Here is a 17,989-nt window from a genome sequence, read left to right as displayed (position 1 = left end):
CTTGATCATGGATCATGCAGCCTCGACCTCCTAGACTGAAGCAGTCTTCCTGCCGCAGCCTCCCAAGTAGCTGCGACTACAGGCATGCGCCACTGTGCGCAGCCAGTTTTCTTATTTTTTTGTAAGGAGGTCTCACTATGTTCCCCAGGCTGATCTCAAACTCTTGGACTCCAAGTGATCCACCCTCTTCAGCCTCCCAAAGTGTTGGGATTAGAGGTGTGAACCTCCATATGCCCAGCCTATTCTTTGTTTCACTATTTGAGCATCCTCTTTAAGTGATTCTGGAGTTTAGCTGAAAGTTGACATTGCATCTTATTTCCTGTAAAGAACAAATGTTTCATGTGTGTTACATAAATGTTTAAATAATACAGATGGATGTGGAGTAAAAGGTGAAAATCCCTCTTTAGAAAACTGCCCTTCTCTTTGAACCTACCCCAGTCTACATCCATTGATTCACTTCTTCTTTCCTAGAGGGTAGCTTCTGTTATCTGCCGTGAATCCCTTCAGACCATTTTCCATGTGTTTATTCACACACACGTACACACAGTTTTTTTACATAAGAAATACTATACTTGTTCTGAAACTTGCTTTTTGAACTGAACAGTGTCTTAGGGGTCTTTACACATTAATGTATATGGGTCTAACTCATGTTAACCAGCTATATATATGTAAGATTTTTCACCTTTATATAAACAGTGCAATGAGTGGACAGTTTTACATTTGCATCCCCAAACTTTATAAGCTGGATTCCTCAAAATGGAATTGGTGAATCAAAGAGTACATGCGTATATTAATTTTTTGATAGCGATGCCAAATTGCCATCTGAAAATGTGTGTTTATTTATATTCCTTCTAACAGGGACACTTTGTTTTAAGGACAACAAAAATAACTAGGGCTAAATTCTTAAGAAATACTCTTTAAATTCTACTTACACAAATAGGAAGTTGTTGGCTTAATCCTTATCCCTGCTAGCTAGTTGAAATATGCTACAAAATGAATTTGGAGATTGAAATCTTTGCACTTTTTAAGACATGCTATCGATTGTTCCATGTGAAATATTGGCAGTAGTAAGGTCTCCTGGTGATCTTTCCCAGATGGCCTCATTAGCCTTTGCTTGGAAGTTCCAGTTATGAGGTAAGGCATTTGAAAAACCTTGGTCAATATTGGGGATGTTTCTAAATGTATGCATCAGATGCCAGATGAATTTTTTTTTAACATGGAAGAAAGTGTTTGGTATATGTCATGAGATCACTGTACTAATATGTCATCTCATTCTTGTCTTTTAGGTACATTTAAACTATTTGCTAGATTCTGGGGCGTTGTTTTCAACAGGAGTTTATCTTGGTTTCTTTTTGTTCATTCCTTTTATTCACTTTAGTGCATGGGCCTCGTTATGCTCTTATATTTGGCCTTCAACAAATGAATTACTGATTTCTTTGATTCACAATGGACCACATGGGAGAAAATTGAGAAAAATCATTTAGGCATTAGAGACAAAACTGTGTGAATTCAGCCCTGAATGTTGTTTGTAGTAGTTCTTGTGGTGGGGACATGGGCCTATTAGAAGTTAGGAGAACGCCTCTCATGTTTCTTTTAATAACTGTCATGTTCCAGTCCTGAAATATTAGTCATCACAGCCTTTCAGAAAACTCTTGCCATGCTAATTTGCCTCTTGTATATATTGCTTAGCTTTTAGAATATGCAGGAATACATTCTAAGAGTTACATTTGGCAGGCTTATTAGATGCTTAACATTTGTATAGTTTCATTTTGTTTTTAAGAGGGGGAGGGATATCTCTTCAGCATAGGGCTGTCCTGGTTTGTAAAGCTTTCTTTTATTTTCAATTGAAAAATACTTTTTTGGAAAAGGCAGTTGAGAAATAAATTTGATTAAAAATAGCCGCTTTTTCCATAACATGTGTTTTTCAATGAAAAAAATAAGACTATACGATATCAAGATACACCAGACTCCTCTTTCCTGTTTTATGTATTTTTTGTCAATCTGTGTTTTGTTAAATCTTTCTTGTGAAGTGCTGTCCACCTTAAAAAAGCAGTATGGTGAAAAAAGCAGTATGGTGGAGGTGTCTGGTGTCATTAACGTTAAGCTGAAGTTTTAAGTGGCCCTAACTGAAAGCCGTGCTCTGAATTTATATGCCCTGAAGGTGCTGACAGTGGGAACAGAAGTTTCTGTAATTCAAATGTTTCTTGGTGGTGGTATATTTTTCTCACTAGACCTAGACTCAAATCTTTTACCAGGTGACCTCCCTTATGTAAAGTTTCTGTTTTAGTAATAAAGTACAATATTGGGCTAGAAAGTATCTTTGGGATTGCATGTTTTGATGTAGAATCATTGTGCCGTAGAACGCTGAGGTTCAGCCATCTGTTGGCAGTCAGTTGGTGACAGAACAGGGCTATAACCCTGTTTTCCCAGATTACTAGTGTAGGGTCTCTTCCATGATACCGTACGGTCTTCTTATTACACTAACTTTAAATGATATAATAGCTATTTGAAATGAAAGTTGTTAACTTAGAGTCAGAATGAGGGAATGAGTAATTTAAAAAATTAACTCCAAAGAAGGGACTACTGTTATTATAGTCCCTTCTGATTTATACAAGCAATAGGGCTTTAATTCTTGGCCATTTCAGGTCTCCTAGCTTTTTGTGTGTTTGTGTATGTTGCTGCTGTTGTTTTTTTGTTTGTTCAGGTTTTTAAACTTTGGCTTTAAGTTTGGACATTTGGTTTTATTTATGGCAAAATTGGAGGATAATTTGAGCTAAATGAATTTACAGTTTTTTTTAAAGGGAATTAAAAGGAGAACCAATATTTTACCTATGACTACACTTGTAATTCAACTTTTTTGGTGGTGGTTGTTGTTGAGAGAATTAAAATTTAACTTGTGTCTAGAGTTTCAAAGCAAACTTTATCTACTGCATAAATCTGGGGAATAGAGAAAATACAGCCAAAGGCTATTGAAAAGTATGCTCTTGGACATTTGGTGGTTATGGACACCTTTGAGAATCTGATGAAAAACTGTCAACCCTTTCCTAAGGAAAGGGCACATTAGCTTATCTACACAAAGTTTTGCATACGTTTTCAATACACTTTCAGAGAATCCATGTACCTTGCTGCTTGCCCCACCTTCCACTGTTAAGAATACTTGGCTTTAGTTTTAAATTTTTTAATCTTTTTATTTTATTGAGACAGAGTCTTGCTCTTTTGCCCAGGCTGTAGTGCAGTGGTGTGATCTTGGCTCATTGCAACCTCCGCTTCCCAGTTTCAAGCAATTCTCCCGCCTCAGTCTTCCGAGTAGCTGGGACAACAGACATGCACCACCACGTCCGGCTAATTTTTGTATTTTTAGTAGAGATGGGGTTTCGCCATGTTGGCCAGACTGGTCTTGAACTCCTGACCTCAAGCAGTCTGCCCACCTTGGCCTCCCCAAGTGCTGGGATTATAGGCATGAGCCACCACTCCCGGCCAAGAATACTTGTCTTTATATATAAAAAATATAAATATGTAAGTGCGTGTGTGTGTGTGTGTGTGTGTGTGTGTGTATGAAGGATTTTCACATGGGTATATCTCCAGCTATATGCTAAGCATTTTATATGTAGCTCATTTGATGTTTATGCCTCCATGTAAGATAGGTGTTACCCCAATGTGATTGAAGAAATAGGCTTAAGAAGGTTAAATAATTTGCTCAACGTCACACAGCAACTATTAAATCGTCATTAACTAGTATTGCTTACAAAGAGAGTTTGTAAATTCAAAAATGTAAATGTCTTTATAACTAAAAAATTTTTTTCACGATCCAAAAATTATTCAAGATATATGCTATGCCATTAGATGTATTAATTAACATTTTTGGAGAATCCTAAAAGATCTTGAACCTTAAAGCATTTACTTCATTGCTAAATTTGTAGTTTTGTTACATGAGTTTGACTTCTCAGCCTTTGGGTATTTGTTTTGGCTTCCTAAAAGTAGGTAAGAGTTTTTCACTTGATGTAAGTGTTAAAAACAAAGGTAATGATGTTAATAAACAGTGCCCATGAAAGTAAATGCTCTCATTCCTAAATTAATATTATGAGTACTCATCTATGGATTCTTTCTATATTAGAACTTTTATCATCTAGAAGAATTTAAGAAACATCTGATAATTTTGAATGGATGGGTTTTAAAAAGTTCATGAAACATATGTTAGACGAATTGGAATTATTTGAGACAGAAACATCTCTTTAGAAATGAAACAATTTAAATGAGAGTTTTTCAAGGGACATCTAAAATCAATTATTGGTAATAACAGACTAATTGTTTAACACAATCTCAGTATAGTAGAAATTCAGCATAGTGTGTCCATTTTATTGGTGATGTGGGGCAGGTGGTTGTTGTTTTGCTTCAAACCAGAACTGCTGGGAGTGTGCTATATAGATAGTGTTTTACTCTGCGTGTTCCCAAAAGGAGGACATCACATAGAGGGGCTTACATGGTACCAGGCCTGTTGACATAGTTGAGAAAGCTTTAAATTGGCTTAATCAATAAAAAGTCTGCCAAAGTAGAGAAATCACCAAAACAATACATGTGTACCCTAAATATTTTAACCTCAAACATGTAGATTTACAATTGTATGCCAGTCTTTGTTTGTAAAACTAAGTATGGTCAGCTGTTTTGAGAGCCGCAGGTCCTTTTTTGCACAAACCACACCATAATCACGCACCAACTATAATTTCCAGGCTTTTTTTTTTTTTTTTTTTTTTTAAGTGCAGCAAGAACTGAGACACTTGAAAAGAAATCTCAATGCAAAATCTTCTTTGAATTATACAGTTTCTCTTTCATTCCTCCCATGTCTAATTGGATTGAAAACATTTATTTTTTTTCCAGTAACACATTGATCAAGCCACTCCAAAGCAGCCAACTTAGTTTTCATAGAAAGAGCTCTTTTTACATTCACATTTCATTGAATTCATTTACTTAAATTGTGTAATTTCAATAAGTGCAAGTGTCATAAACAGATGTGGGAGCAAATCCAACATGTACGAGTTGGTAAAATGCATCCCAGCTGGAGGAGCAGATGTGTGCAAGCACAGTAGAGTGTACTTACTGAGGTCATGGAGAGAGTTGCTTCATCAGGTGAGTAGGTAAAGTGGATTTTGGTGAAGAGTGCTTTTGCTTTGTGTATTTCTATATTGTGTGGGTAAACATTGAAATGAAATTCCCATTAGGTGGAGATTTGTTATAAAAATCTGTCTTAAAAATAAGACACTCTATCAGTTAAACAGTCATCGATGGAATATCTGATAAGTACTCGGTCCGGTCCTGGTGCTCCAAAAAAAAAAAAAAAGGAACAAAGCACAATGAATACAGTATATACTTAGACTGGGTTTGGATCTTGGCTTTGCTGTTTAAATGCCATGTGACCTTGCCTAAGTTGCTTAACCTCTGATTGGCATTGGAGCTTGAGCCAGAGATGAATAGGGCTAGGCATAGGAGCACTGACCTGATGGAGCAAGCACTCAACAAGTATTTTTTGTGTGTTTGTGTTTATTTTATTTTATTTTTTTGACATTTTCAAAAAAGTAGTTTTTAAACTGAAGGTATGCTGGGCATAGTGGCTCACGCCTGTGATCCCAGCACTTTTGGAGGGATGCCAAGGGAGGCGGATCACCTGAGCTCAGGAGTTCAAGGCCAGCCTGCCCAACATGGTGAAACCTCATCTCTACTAAAATTACAAAACTTAGCCAGGCATGGTGGTGCACACTTGTGGTCCCAGCTACTCGTGAGGCTGAGGCAGGAGAATCGCTTGAATCCGGGAGGCGGAGGTTGCAGTAAACCAAGATCGTACCACTATACTCCAGCCTGGGCAGCAGAGTGAGATTCCATCTCAAAATAACAACAACAACAAAAAACTGAGGGTAGCATGCAGTCCAAACTGAAATGTTTAGAGTTGAGTTACAAATTCAGGTCTGAATGAGATGCTGCAGAGAGCCTGGCAGCAGGAGTTTTGTGGTGTTGGTAGTGGTGGTGGCATCTACTGTTAGGCTGATGGCAGTGCCTTTATCCAGGAAGAGCTGCCCTGGGTGAACACTCAAGCCTACAGCTCTTATATTTCTGGCTTGTCAAGAGACTTGATAAGGGCTGGGCAATTGTAATGACCACAACCAAGTAAGTTTGAGATTGTGGAGGGTCTGCATGCCCATAGGAAACTGGGCAGCAAACCCAGGATCTGGGGCTTGTTATGTGGGGCATTAGGAGTCACGCTGTGACTTGGCAAACATTAGGGTACTTAGGGGAGCATATCACGTTTAGGGCAGCAAGATTAACGCCAGACTGTAGACACTGATTAGGTGCCCAATAAGCTTTGTGGTATTGGTCAGGATTAGTTTAGGACCGAATTGAACTGCACTTGAAGATCTAAGATTTTTAAGACCTGTAGCTGGATCAGACCAGATCAGGTATGGATGAAGAACCACTTTACTGCTTTTTATACATGGCTTGCCCTTTACCTTCCCTATATCTAAGCTGTTGAGCTTACCTCTTTATTTTCACTGCCAGTATTGATCCTGATGAATTCCATCTTTCAATCAACAGTTTATTAAATATTTATGGGGTATCTATTCTATGCCAGACACCGTTCCAACCATTGGTGTTACAATGCCAAGCAGGACAGATGAGGTCCCTGTCTTGAAAGGCTTTACATTGTAGAGGCGGGGTAGGGACGAGACAAATAATATACCAATAGATAGAGAAACAGGTGAATTTTACATTATTCCCTGGGGAGGAGTCATTTGAGCAGAGACTTGCATGAAGAGAAGGGAGTGATGTAAAAGTAAAGACAGAGAACATTCCAAGCAGAAAGAGCAAAGGACCTGAGATGTGAATAAGTTTGGCACGTTTTATGGACCAGAAAGAAAAGGGCGATTATTATTTGAGCAGACTAAATGATGAGAGAGTGGAGAAAGATGAGATTAGGTTAGAAAGGTAGATAGGGCCAGACAAAGTGGGTTTGTAGCCTATGATAAGGAGGTTTGATTTTGTTCCAGTTGTAGTTTGGGCAGGGAATTTATGCTTTAGACAGATTGTTCCCCTTTCCCATCTTCTAGGTGGAAGATGGACTGTGGGAGCAGTAGAAGAAGTCGGAGGCCCTTTAGATACCTGTTGGGGTAGGCTAAGTGAGAGACTAGTGGCTTGGGCCTGGGTTGTTGGCGTGAGATGGTGAACAATAGATTTGGGAGATATTTGGAGGTAGGGCCAATGGAATTTACTAATGGATTTGCATGACGGGATGGAGGAAGGAGAATGATCAAGAATGGCTCCTGCATTTTTGGCGTGAGCAACTGGGTGGATTATAGTGCTATTGTCTGAGATGGTGAAGACATGGGATGGGGACATATATTTGGGGTGGTGGGAATTAATGGTTCTATTTTGGTTGTGTTAACTTTTACCAGTTGGACTTTCCAGTAGAGATGCTGAATAGGTTGGTTCTGTGATGGGAAGGGGTCAGGTTAGGGAGGTAGATTTGGCATATTGGTGGCATATGGAAGTGAACGAGGTCACTTTAAGAGGTAGTGTAGACAGAGAAAAGAGGCCAAAGACATAATCTGGGACATTCCAGATATTAGATGAGCAGATGAGGGAGATGGAGTACTGGTGTCGTAGGAGGAAAAGCGGGTATGTGTGGTGTCACAGAATGCAAGTTCTAGAGAAGAAAGTGCTTCAAGGAGACAGTGTTTGGCTCTGTCCGATGTTCCTGATAGGTCAAGAAAGTGAATTGAGCCATATCAGTGTAGGTGTCATTGCATTCGTTTGCCTGAGACAGTCCTATTTTATGCCTGTTAATCTGGTGTCTTGTCTGATTAGTGTTTATTTTACTCAGAAATGTTCCAGTATGGATGATAAATTATATGGTCACACTGGTCATTAGTGACCTTGGGAAAAGCTATTTAGAGGTGACAGTGAGAATGAAAACTGGTTTGGAGTGGACTAAGAATAAGCGGACTCAGAGAGTACCGACAGTTCTTTCAGTGCCTTTTGCTGTGAAAGGAGAGAGAATGTCCCGGCTGAAGGGGATGATGAGTTTAAGGGTGTTTTTGTTTGTTTGTTTGTTTGTTTCGTTTTGTTTTTTGATGGGTAATATTTTAAAGCATGTTTTTATGTTAATTAGAATAACCTAGCAGAAAAGTGAAAGTTGATATGATAAAGGGGAGAAAGAAACAAAGGGTATAATTGCAAAAGTGAGAGAGGTTGGCATCCAAAACAAAATGAAGGGGTTTACCTTAGATGGGAGCAGGAAAACTCTGTTTGTTAACCAGAGAGAAAGCAAACTGTGTTGTCAGATACAAGTTAGTGGCGTGGATGGTGGAAAGGTAGGTATTTTATCAGCTTGCATATAATTATGAAGGCTGTGGCAAGTAATCAGCCAAAAGGAAGATGAGGAAAAGGGATGCTGGAGATTTGAACTAAAGATTGATACATCATTGTCTTGCAAAGGATGAAGGTGAATTTACTAGTGAAGTGTAGCTGAATTGTCAGGCCATATTGGGAGCTCATTTGAGATTTGCAGTCATAAATATCAGGTAGAATGATTGTGTGATTTTCTTCAGCCATGTTAGACTACTTATACTTAGGTATAGAGACGACGAATGTGTTAGTTAGCTATTGCCACAAAAGTGCCACAGAACAAAGTATGCCAAAGCTCAGTGGCTTAATAAAAAAATCATTTATTCTTATGGATTTGCAGATTGTTTGAGGGTCAACTCATCTAGGCTGAGGTTGGCTGGGTGATTGGCTCTACACCATATTTTAAAAATTTTTCTGGAATAAGAAGTCTAGAACAAGACTGCATGAGTGGGGTAGTTGAGAAAGAATGGAGGAGGAAGTGGTAGTTGGAACTCAGGAAACTGAGATGTTCTATTTGGATGTTTATGTCATCAAAAATTGTCAGAAATTGTGGTGGAGATTGGTGATTTAGGTTTCAAAAAGTTCTCTCGCTCTTGTGTGTTTGAGTGAGCGTGACGACAACACTCTGGGGTGATTGTAGTACCGTACTAAATCTTTGATTTAGAACCACCTGTTCCGTCTTAGTATATTAGACGAAGTTGGCCAAGTAAAAAAAGTCATCTGTAAATGAGTAGGAGTGACTAAGGTGTCATTAGATAGTCCCAGTGAGGAAGGTGAGCAGATGTGTGCTTCCAAGGAGTGGGGTTTTTGGAGAAAGGAGAAAGGAAGTAGCAATGGGGAGCCGCATCTCTAGGCCTTGGAGCAGCATTTTTGTTTTTCAGGTGTGGATGCTGATCAACCAGTTGGTCAAGAAATAAACTTAGTCGGTCATTATTAGCATTTAAGAGAAAAATTAGAGACAAGAGTAGGAAATGTTATTCAAGCCTGAAGTCTGTTTCAGTCTAAAGAAGGAAATAGCAGATCCTAGCAAGTCTGTATGTTTTGTGAAACTTTGAGTTCTAGATTGTGAGATAAAAAGTCTTACTATGTAGTGTGGTCAAAAGAATTGGAAAATTCAGCTGTAAGTTACTTGGAGTGTGAGAGAGAAAAGTTTCATAAATAGTAGAGATGTGACTGAATATATGTTATTGATTATGCATAAATACGGTGATTTTTATGTTATTTGTGTATATGTTTTATTTTTCTAGACTGTATTCTTTAGCTTGCATTTCTAGCATGGAAATACCTGATGGATGACTAATAGATGTTGACTGCCTGGATGTCAGGAAGACATAGGTACTCAGTGGTAATCCAGAAAGTACGCTTTGTTTTCTACGCTGGCTCATGGTGCAGGTCCTGGAACAGGGCACAGAGATTCAGATGGACCTGCTTGAGATGGTGAGCGATGAAGGTGACATCACAGTGGGGGTTAGACATCGCTTGTCCAGTCTATTTCTTGGCTTTGCAGGTCTAGAAACTATTGTTAGCTCCTTCAGAATTGATCAGACTTTTGGGAAATAGCTCAGACTAGCCAAAATCAGAACACTAATACATGAACCATAATGATCTTAAACTAATTTTCAGTGGGGTAACAGGTGTTTCTAGGGACTATGTTTACATTATCCGGTGTACATCATTCTCAGGATCTAGATACCTAAGTGATAGAATTAGTAATCAGAACATCATTTGTTTAGCAGGGAATCACAAGGAAAGGGAATTTACTTCAAAGGGATAATGGAAATAAACTGGCATCCCACTGCAAAACATACCTTTCTAGTGATTTGAGTATTGATTACATACTGTGAAATCCAGTATCTCCTTACCTTTCATGGTACTGGGAAAACTCTGATGAATAGTTGACCTTTGGATAACCCATTTCTGATTTTTTTGTAATCTGGTAGTTGTGTTTTTCTGTCCCCAAGCACTTGAGGATGTGCCAAACTCCACCAGACAACAGTGGTTCATTGACGCAGAGATTCCCAACTAGAGGACAGGGGGCCCTGGTATTTTTAATTCTTATGTATCCCCTTATGGAGATTTAATAATGTGGACCATTTTAAACCTCACGTTAAAAATAGTTTCTTCTGGCCAGGTGCAGTGGCTCATGCCTGTAATCTCAGCACTTTGGGAGGCTGAGGTGAGTGGATCACAAGGTCAGGAGATCGAGACCATCCTGGGTAACACGGTGAAACCCCATCTCTACTAAAAATACAAAAAATTAGCCAGGTGTGGTGGCGGGCGCCTGTAGTCCCAGCTACTAGGGAGGTTGAGGCAGGAGAATGGCGTGAACCCAGGAGGCGGAGCTTGCAGTAAGCCGAGATCGCCCCACTGCACTCCAGCCTGGGTGACAGAGCGAGACTCCATCTCAAAAAAAAAAAAAAAGTTTATTCTGACAGAGACTATCACTATATATTTGATTATGTTTTGAGCTTAGTTACAGTCACGTTCCAGATCTGCTCCTCCAACACTGCCCTCCACCCATTTTGAGTGGATGACCATGCTTCGTTTGCAGCCACACATTTAGAAGTCGCCAAGTAGCAAGGAGTTCTGTAGAAAGTTCATCTTCAAGGTGAACAGAAACATCTACTGAGCAGTTTTTAAAAATGTTGTTAATGACTCCTCAAGATAAAATCATTTGAATTACATGTATAATGCTGCATATTTACATTAATGTGGAACAACTCAGAAAATAATAAGGAGCTTGGCTTTCTGCTGGTAAACTTCATGGCCCAGTAGACTTTGGCTAATATCGTATTGAAATTCAGAGCTCAAATCTTAAATTTATTACTGACTTTAAGAAGGGCCTTGAGTTAAGATATTAACCTTTCTGTTTCTCAGCTATTAAATGAGGCCAACAGTGCTTTGCCACTGCATTGAAATGATGTAAAAATATACCGGTTAAAGCTTGCAAAAATATCTAAATGCTCTATAAATGTTGAGCAGAAATAAGAGATGGGCAGGAATAAAAAGACTTAGGACCAAGAAAAAGAATAACTCATTAAAATTATTTGGGATCACTGGGTAGAAAATAGCTCATATGATTTTTCCTTCCCTCTTTATATTCTGAATCAGGACATATAAAAAATGTCCCTAATTTGCTGTGGAGTTCTCTCTGTCTTGTGCATTTGAGTTGGTGTGGAGACCACCCTCGGGTGATTGTAGTACCATGCTAAATCTTTGATTTAGAATCACCCATTCCATTGGTTTGACATGCAGTGGCTGGAGAAAAAGTTATGTATCTCCCAGCAGTGTCTATGGAGGGCTTATTGCTTTTCCATTTCTGTTTTCTTTCTCTTATGAGATAGAAGTACTTTGTGAGTAAAAGGGTTTGGCAGATGAGGTACTTGGTAAACACAGGTTAAAACTTAAAAAAAAAAAAAAACATAAATTCCTGAATCAAACTTTCAGGATTAGTGGTTGTTTATGATATAACCACGGGAACTTATATCATTTTAATGAATTTATCTGACATTCTAGCACCCAGAAATCAGTTACCTTGATATTTTATCACTTTACCTGATTAGTACTAATTTATTATTATCCAAATGCATAAAAATTTAAATTATTTACCATTTGAGTTTTGATGTTAATTGTATTTTATCATATTTTAAGTCTGAATTTGGAAATCCTCATAGTTTTAATCAAAATATTAGACCAACTAGAACATCCGGTCTCCATTCTAGTTAAATTATTTTTATTCGGTATAAGAATATAGAATTTAAAAAGTCTTATTTAAAATTTAATATGGAAAGGCCATTGAGGTCAACTAGTTTGAGAAAACCTAGAAACCTTAGTATAAGAGCATCTAATAAAACTAGATGGATGTGAAACCCAAAGTGGTTTTTAAAAAATTTATTGTTCGGAGCAAGGCTAGGTACTCTAGAAGCAGTAGTAATTGAGTTACTTGTGGCTTTGTATTATTAAAATATATGGTCCTTGAAGTTGTCTCCACGACTGAATCATTTCGAGATTCATGTTTTAAGTAGTTTCTTGTGGTACATAAAAGGCATTTATCTTGATGAACAAAAAATGACTCCATCCTGATTATGATTTAGTATATTATAACAGCGTCTTTGTAATTTGAACTAGAACAAGAAAAATAGAAACAATTCAAAGTCCTTATTAGAAATAAATCCAGTTCAAAGTGGATTTTTCTTTTCTTGATTTGTGATGTTTGCCTCATGTTGTTTAGGTATGGAGCCTGTGTATAGGATAGCACATTTGTTTCAGGCTGGTTGCCAGTGTTCAGGGTTCGCCTCTCCAGTCCAGTCCAGGTGGTCACAGTCTACAGTTGTTAAATTATATGTTCTGGCATGTTTGGTTTGACACCAGCCAAAGGTTTTATAAACCCTAGCATTATTGACATACAGTCTTAAAAAATATTATTACCTCTTGCACCTTAACATCTTAATCTCATGGTTAGGTTAGTAAAATTAATGTGCTTCTGATAATCTGGTTTAAGTATATTATGCCTTTTCTTAGGCTATATAATTTATGAAAACTTTATTTCTAGCTTTTACAGTGGCAGTATCATAGCCAATGAGGTTTATCTGAGGCATGATTATTGCTAATTGAAAACTTTATTTCTTGGGAAAATAGAATATAGCTATATTGCTGACATAGTTACTGACATCACCCAAGTTACTGTTTTAAAATAAGTTTATCAATGCTAGTTTAGAAATTTGGTCATGTAAATGCATTTTTGCAGGATTGCCTCTTATTTTGGATTCTATCAGATAGGATTATTATTTTCTATTTGAAAACTTATTTCATGGCTTATAAGTGCTGTCCGTTGACCTCTGGTTAATCTATTATGGATTTAAAGTACAGTTGTCCCTCAGTATCCGTGGGAGGTTGGTTCCATGACTTCTCTTAGGTACCAAAATCTAAGCATGCTCTAGTCCCTGACATAAAGTGGCATAGTATTAATATTTGCATATAACCCATGCACATCCTCCTGTATACTTTTTTATTTTTTATTTTTTTGAGACGGAGTCTCGCTCTGTCACCCAGGCTGGAATGCAGTGGTGCGATCTCGGCTCATGGCAACCTCCGCCTCCTGGGTTCAGGCGATTCTCTTGCCCCAGCCTCCTGAGTTGTTGGGATTACAGGCACCCAACACCGTGCCTGACTACTTTTTGTATTTTTAGTAGAGATGAGGTTTCGCCATGTTGGCCAGGCTGGTCTCAAACTCCTGACCTCAGGTGATCCACCCGCCTCGGCCTCCCAAAGTGCTGGGATTACAGATGTGAGGCACTATGTTCGGCCCCTCCTGTATACTTTAAATCATCTCTAGTTTATGTACAATACCTAATACAGTATAAATGCTGTGTAAGCATTAATATGGTATGGTTTAGGGCATAATGACAGGAAAAAAGTTTGTACATAATCAGTACAGATGCACTATTTTTCCTGAATATTTTTGATCTGAGGTTGGTTGAATCCCATGGAGGGTTGACTGTACTTGATTGTTTTTCCCCTAGTGGGATATAATTTACATACCACAGATCTTTACTGTACAGTTTGCTAAGTTATAACAAATGTGCAGATCTATTAATCCACACCCAAATCAAGGTATCGAGCATTTACAACCTCAGGTCTCTTCCCAATAAATCTCCCACTGCCTTTTCAGGCAGCCACTGATGTGATTTCTATTATAATAGGTTAGTTTTTCCTGTTCTTGAACTTCATATAAATAGAATCATACAGAATGTATTTCTTTTAAGGCTGATTTCTTCCTCATAACGTATTTGTGAGAGTCATCTATGCTGTTGTGTATTTCAATAGTGGTCCCTGTTTATTGATGAGTATGGCATTGTAAGGGTTTACTACAGTTTAGCATGTTAATAGATATGTGTCTCCTCTGACTAGAGACAGGATGGGATCCAGATCCAGTGCTGCCAGCTGTAGGAGTGAAGGATGCAAGGGCAGGAGCCAAGCCGTCATTAAAAAGACCAGTAGAACACTTTCTTTACTATGTCCACTATGTGTTAAAAATACTTGGTGTGGAAGTGTTCAGTGGTTTGTTCTGTTCGTGTCAACATTGTTTTATTTTCTAAGTTTCCTGAGATCAGAGGAGCTTGTTGTCCATTAAATTTTTCTAATATGATGATAGGTTAAAGCTGTGCGCCAAGTCCATTTAATTTTATAATAGGATTGTTTGTTATAGCAAATACTTTAGAAATGTTAGTATTTTAAAAGCCATTATTAGTCTTTATTGTTACTGATAACATTTCATCATGTGGATTTACCATATTTTACTTAATTGTTGCCGTATTGTTAGATCTTTAGTTGGTTCTGGTTTCTTTCCTACTCTTAAAAGTAATGCTAAAGTAAAAGTCACTTATGTATCTTGTTCCATTTTTTGAACTTTTTTCTCAAGGTAGATTTTCAGAAACATAATTTTAGAGTCAAATGTTTTGAACGTTTATATTTTTTGGTATCTATTGATCAATATTCCTTATTTTCTCAGAGAGATGATTAGTTTACAGGGACAACAAAAATATGCTAAGGGACAAGGCTTACTATAGTTTGAATATATATTGTCTGGAAACATTCTGTTGTTTGAATTGGGAGGTGCTAGAAAGAAAAGTAAAAACATTTTGTATCGTAGTTATAAAATGCACTCTCATGGTTCTATATTTATTTGGTAACAAATGAGGCATCAAATACATTTCTCATTTTTGTATGCTATGTTTCTTCTTTTGCAAATTTTCCCCGATTACATCTTTTATGTTGAGAATATTTGATCAAAAAAGGAAGCTACTATATTGTGAATGATCTGGGATAAAACGTCTTCTTATGCGGGAGAGAGTCAATCTTGCTGTTCCATTCTCATGGGGTAGAATGTTTAATCCAAGAAAAAAAGCCTTGAGTCAGAGCTGATGTACTACATGGTCATTGCCATGCATTGTGTTAAATGGCTGACTGACATTTAATTTTTCAGCAACCCTGAAAGGTAGGTGGTGTCTTCATTATCCATTTGAGCCACTGTCAAAGAAGTTGGACTTTTAAGAGAAACCTTGGGTTAAAAGTAGTAGAAGTAGCAAGTGGAAAAAGGACAGTGTAGGAGAGATGGCTTTCAGTCTGCCTGAGGCCACTTTGCCCCCAAATTTGTTCTCTCCATACTACCTTTGCTTTTCTACTTCATTAGTTATAACATTGGAAATTCCACCAATTGCAGTTGTATTCTGCTTAAAAGTCAGCCTCTTAAAATGTTAAAAACCCCTAGAAGGGATTTATTCTGGAAGATCTTGTGTTATTAGCCTTTAATATGAGCTAATAAGACAGTTTTTTGTGTGGGGGGAGGTGGTTGTTTTTGTTTTTTTTAAACTCTGGGACATACCTATTCCTAGGGGTGGAGTGTTGGGAGGAGGCAGGCGAGGTTGCATGTGGGGTACAGGAACGAAGGAGGAAGAAAGTTTCCTTCCTCTTTCTGGGATGTAGGGGGCTGGCCCGGTGCAGAGTTTTGACACAGGAAATGTTTGTCCTTGGCATCCTGCCATCTCCTTATTCATACTTCTACCTCTCAAAACCCTACGCCTTGGCCGCAAAACCCAGCCCTCTACTCTGCGCATCCAACCATGACTCTCCACCCAGATCTGCTTTTCTTGTCACTAAGTGTTTCATCTTCTAAACGCATCACCCTTGCCTGCCTCCTCCCCACACTCCTCCCCAAGCTCCCCCTTGCAGGATAGCTATGGCTAGCCGAGTCAAAAACAACAGCAACAACAAAAGCTGTCTTTTCATGTTTGCATGTTTTCTTAGATATCTGGAAGTTATATGTATATGGAGCAATCAGAACCCTTGGTAGTCTCTTCCTACTAAACAAACTGCTAATGGCTCAGGATTTGAAAGACATACTACATAAATTATTTCTCCCTATGGCATAAATGCCCAAGCTGAAAATAAACTACAGATCCTAATAGCCAAGCAGAAGGAGTATACTTGTCTAAGCGAAACATCTTATATGTAATTTGGCTTGTCAAACAATGTGAAGTAGGATGAAAGCATCTTACTTTAAAATGTGCAGCTGGTGTGAGAATGTCACACGGATGCTAATTGTTTGGCTTGGTGTCTTCTGTTTCTCATGCTCTACAGTGTCTTCACTCATCATTGGTGGCTTCTCCCCCTGTTTCCTTGTTCATTGCAGAAAGTATAAAATGTGCAGCCTTATATTTGTCTCCATTGGTTGGAAATCAACATATACAAATAAAAAAGTTTTTTTTTTCCTATTTTACAAAATGACAACCTTTTAAGTTAGATTTATTTAATCAGGGGGCTCTGTTCTTCTACTTCATGTTTCTCCAAACTCTAAAGCTGTTGCTGTTCACTGAACAGGAAGAGTAACGTGTAGAGCCTGGTGACTGTTCTACAAAACACTGGCTTGATGATCAAAGGTCTTTCAGACTCCAAAGGCCTTTCAACACGCCAAAGTGAGGCAATCTCTAGCGAGTGGAGGGTAGTATTTCCCGTAGAAGCCACAGTCCGTATACAGCTCCCCTTAGCCCTTGTTATATTTGCTAGCATTGTAGAAATCCAGAAAGACATTCCTTTACTTGCTTCTCCCTGACATTCTTTTACATAATGTTTGACCATTTCAGTGGTACATAGAAAATGTACCACTTAACAGATACGTAAAATCTAACAAATACATAAAAATAAATAGGAAATGTTGGTATCACACCTAACCAGAGACAAACCCTATTAACAATTGTGGTATAGCCTCTAGTACTGTCTGTTGTTACGTACACGTGCGTTTACCCAAAAAAGGGGTCATACTGTAGATTCTTTTAGAAACTAGCTTTTTATATTAAATGTGTTAGAAATATTTTTCCAAGTCATTAAATATTTGTCTACTGTATCTCTTTTAAGAGCTGCAAAATATTCAGTTTCACTGATATTATAGAATTGACTTCATTTTTCTCTTGTTATTGGACATTTAAGTTCTTTTCAATTTTTTATATTTTAAACAGCACTATAATTAATAGTTCTATAGCTAAGTAGATTCACATTCACAGTTTGTTCCATTTTGTAATATAACAGCTTGGGGTTCTTCTGCAAGCAAGGCTTATGTGCAGTTCATTTATTTGGGAAGTGATCCCAAGGAGCCACAGTAAGTGAATGAAGCACTTGAGCTGGAAAGGAGGGAAAACCAGTTCGTAGGTGCAGTACAGAACTGGCCATAGCTACATGTGACAGGACCTTTGAAAGCCTTATGAAATGTGTCTCAGAACTGTCTTCTAGGAGAATACCAGGGGGAAGTATTTCTCTTCCTTTGATCCATTCTTCACTGGTCAAGGGTGGTCCCACAGCATTATTTCCCACATACTTCCAGATTGTGTGGGTATGAGTCCAGTGCATCACTGAAGTCCTAGGATAGGAAGCCAGAGAGAAGTATGGGTCAGGGCTGGGGTGAGGCCCTGTTTCGTTACATCTTCAGAAAGGTGGTCAAAGCCTGCTGGGGCCTCGTTGCTGCAGTGGTGGCTTGAGCAAGAAGTAAGGCTGAGGGACTTTGTAGTAGGATACAAGAAGTGTCTGGTACACATACATTCGTGGA

General features: G+C 38.3%; 1 protein-coding gene and 1 pseudogene across 6 annotated transcripts in view; both read left to right on the top strand.

Annotated features, from left to right (window-relative positions):
• KLHL2 (kelch like family member 2) overlaps positions 1–17,989 on the top strand; it is a 113,728-nt gene that overhangs the window by 31,927 nt on the left and 63,812 nt on the right. The gene's annotated exons all lie outside the window — the stretch shown is intronic.
• LOC116274399 lies at positions 12,942–13,074 on the top strand (annotated as a pseudogene).

Source organism: Papio anubis, chromosome 3 (genome assembly GCF_008728515.1).
Source record: "Papio anubis isolate 15944 chromosome 3, Panubis1.0, whole genome shotgun sequence".
In the NCBI taxonomy this organism is placed as follows: Eukaryota; Metazoa; Chordata; class Mammalia; order Primates; family Cercopithecidae; genus Papio; species Papio anubis.
The sequence above is the reverse complement of the archived record's forward strand: the minus strand, read 5'-3'. Positions and strand labels throughout refer to the sequence as shown.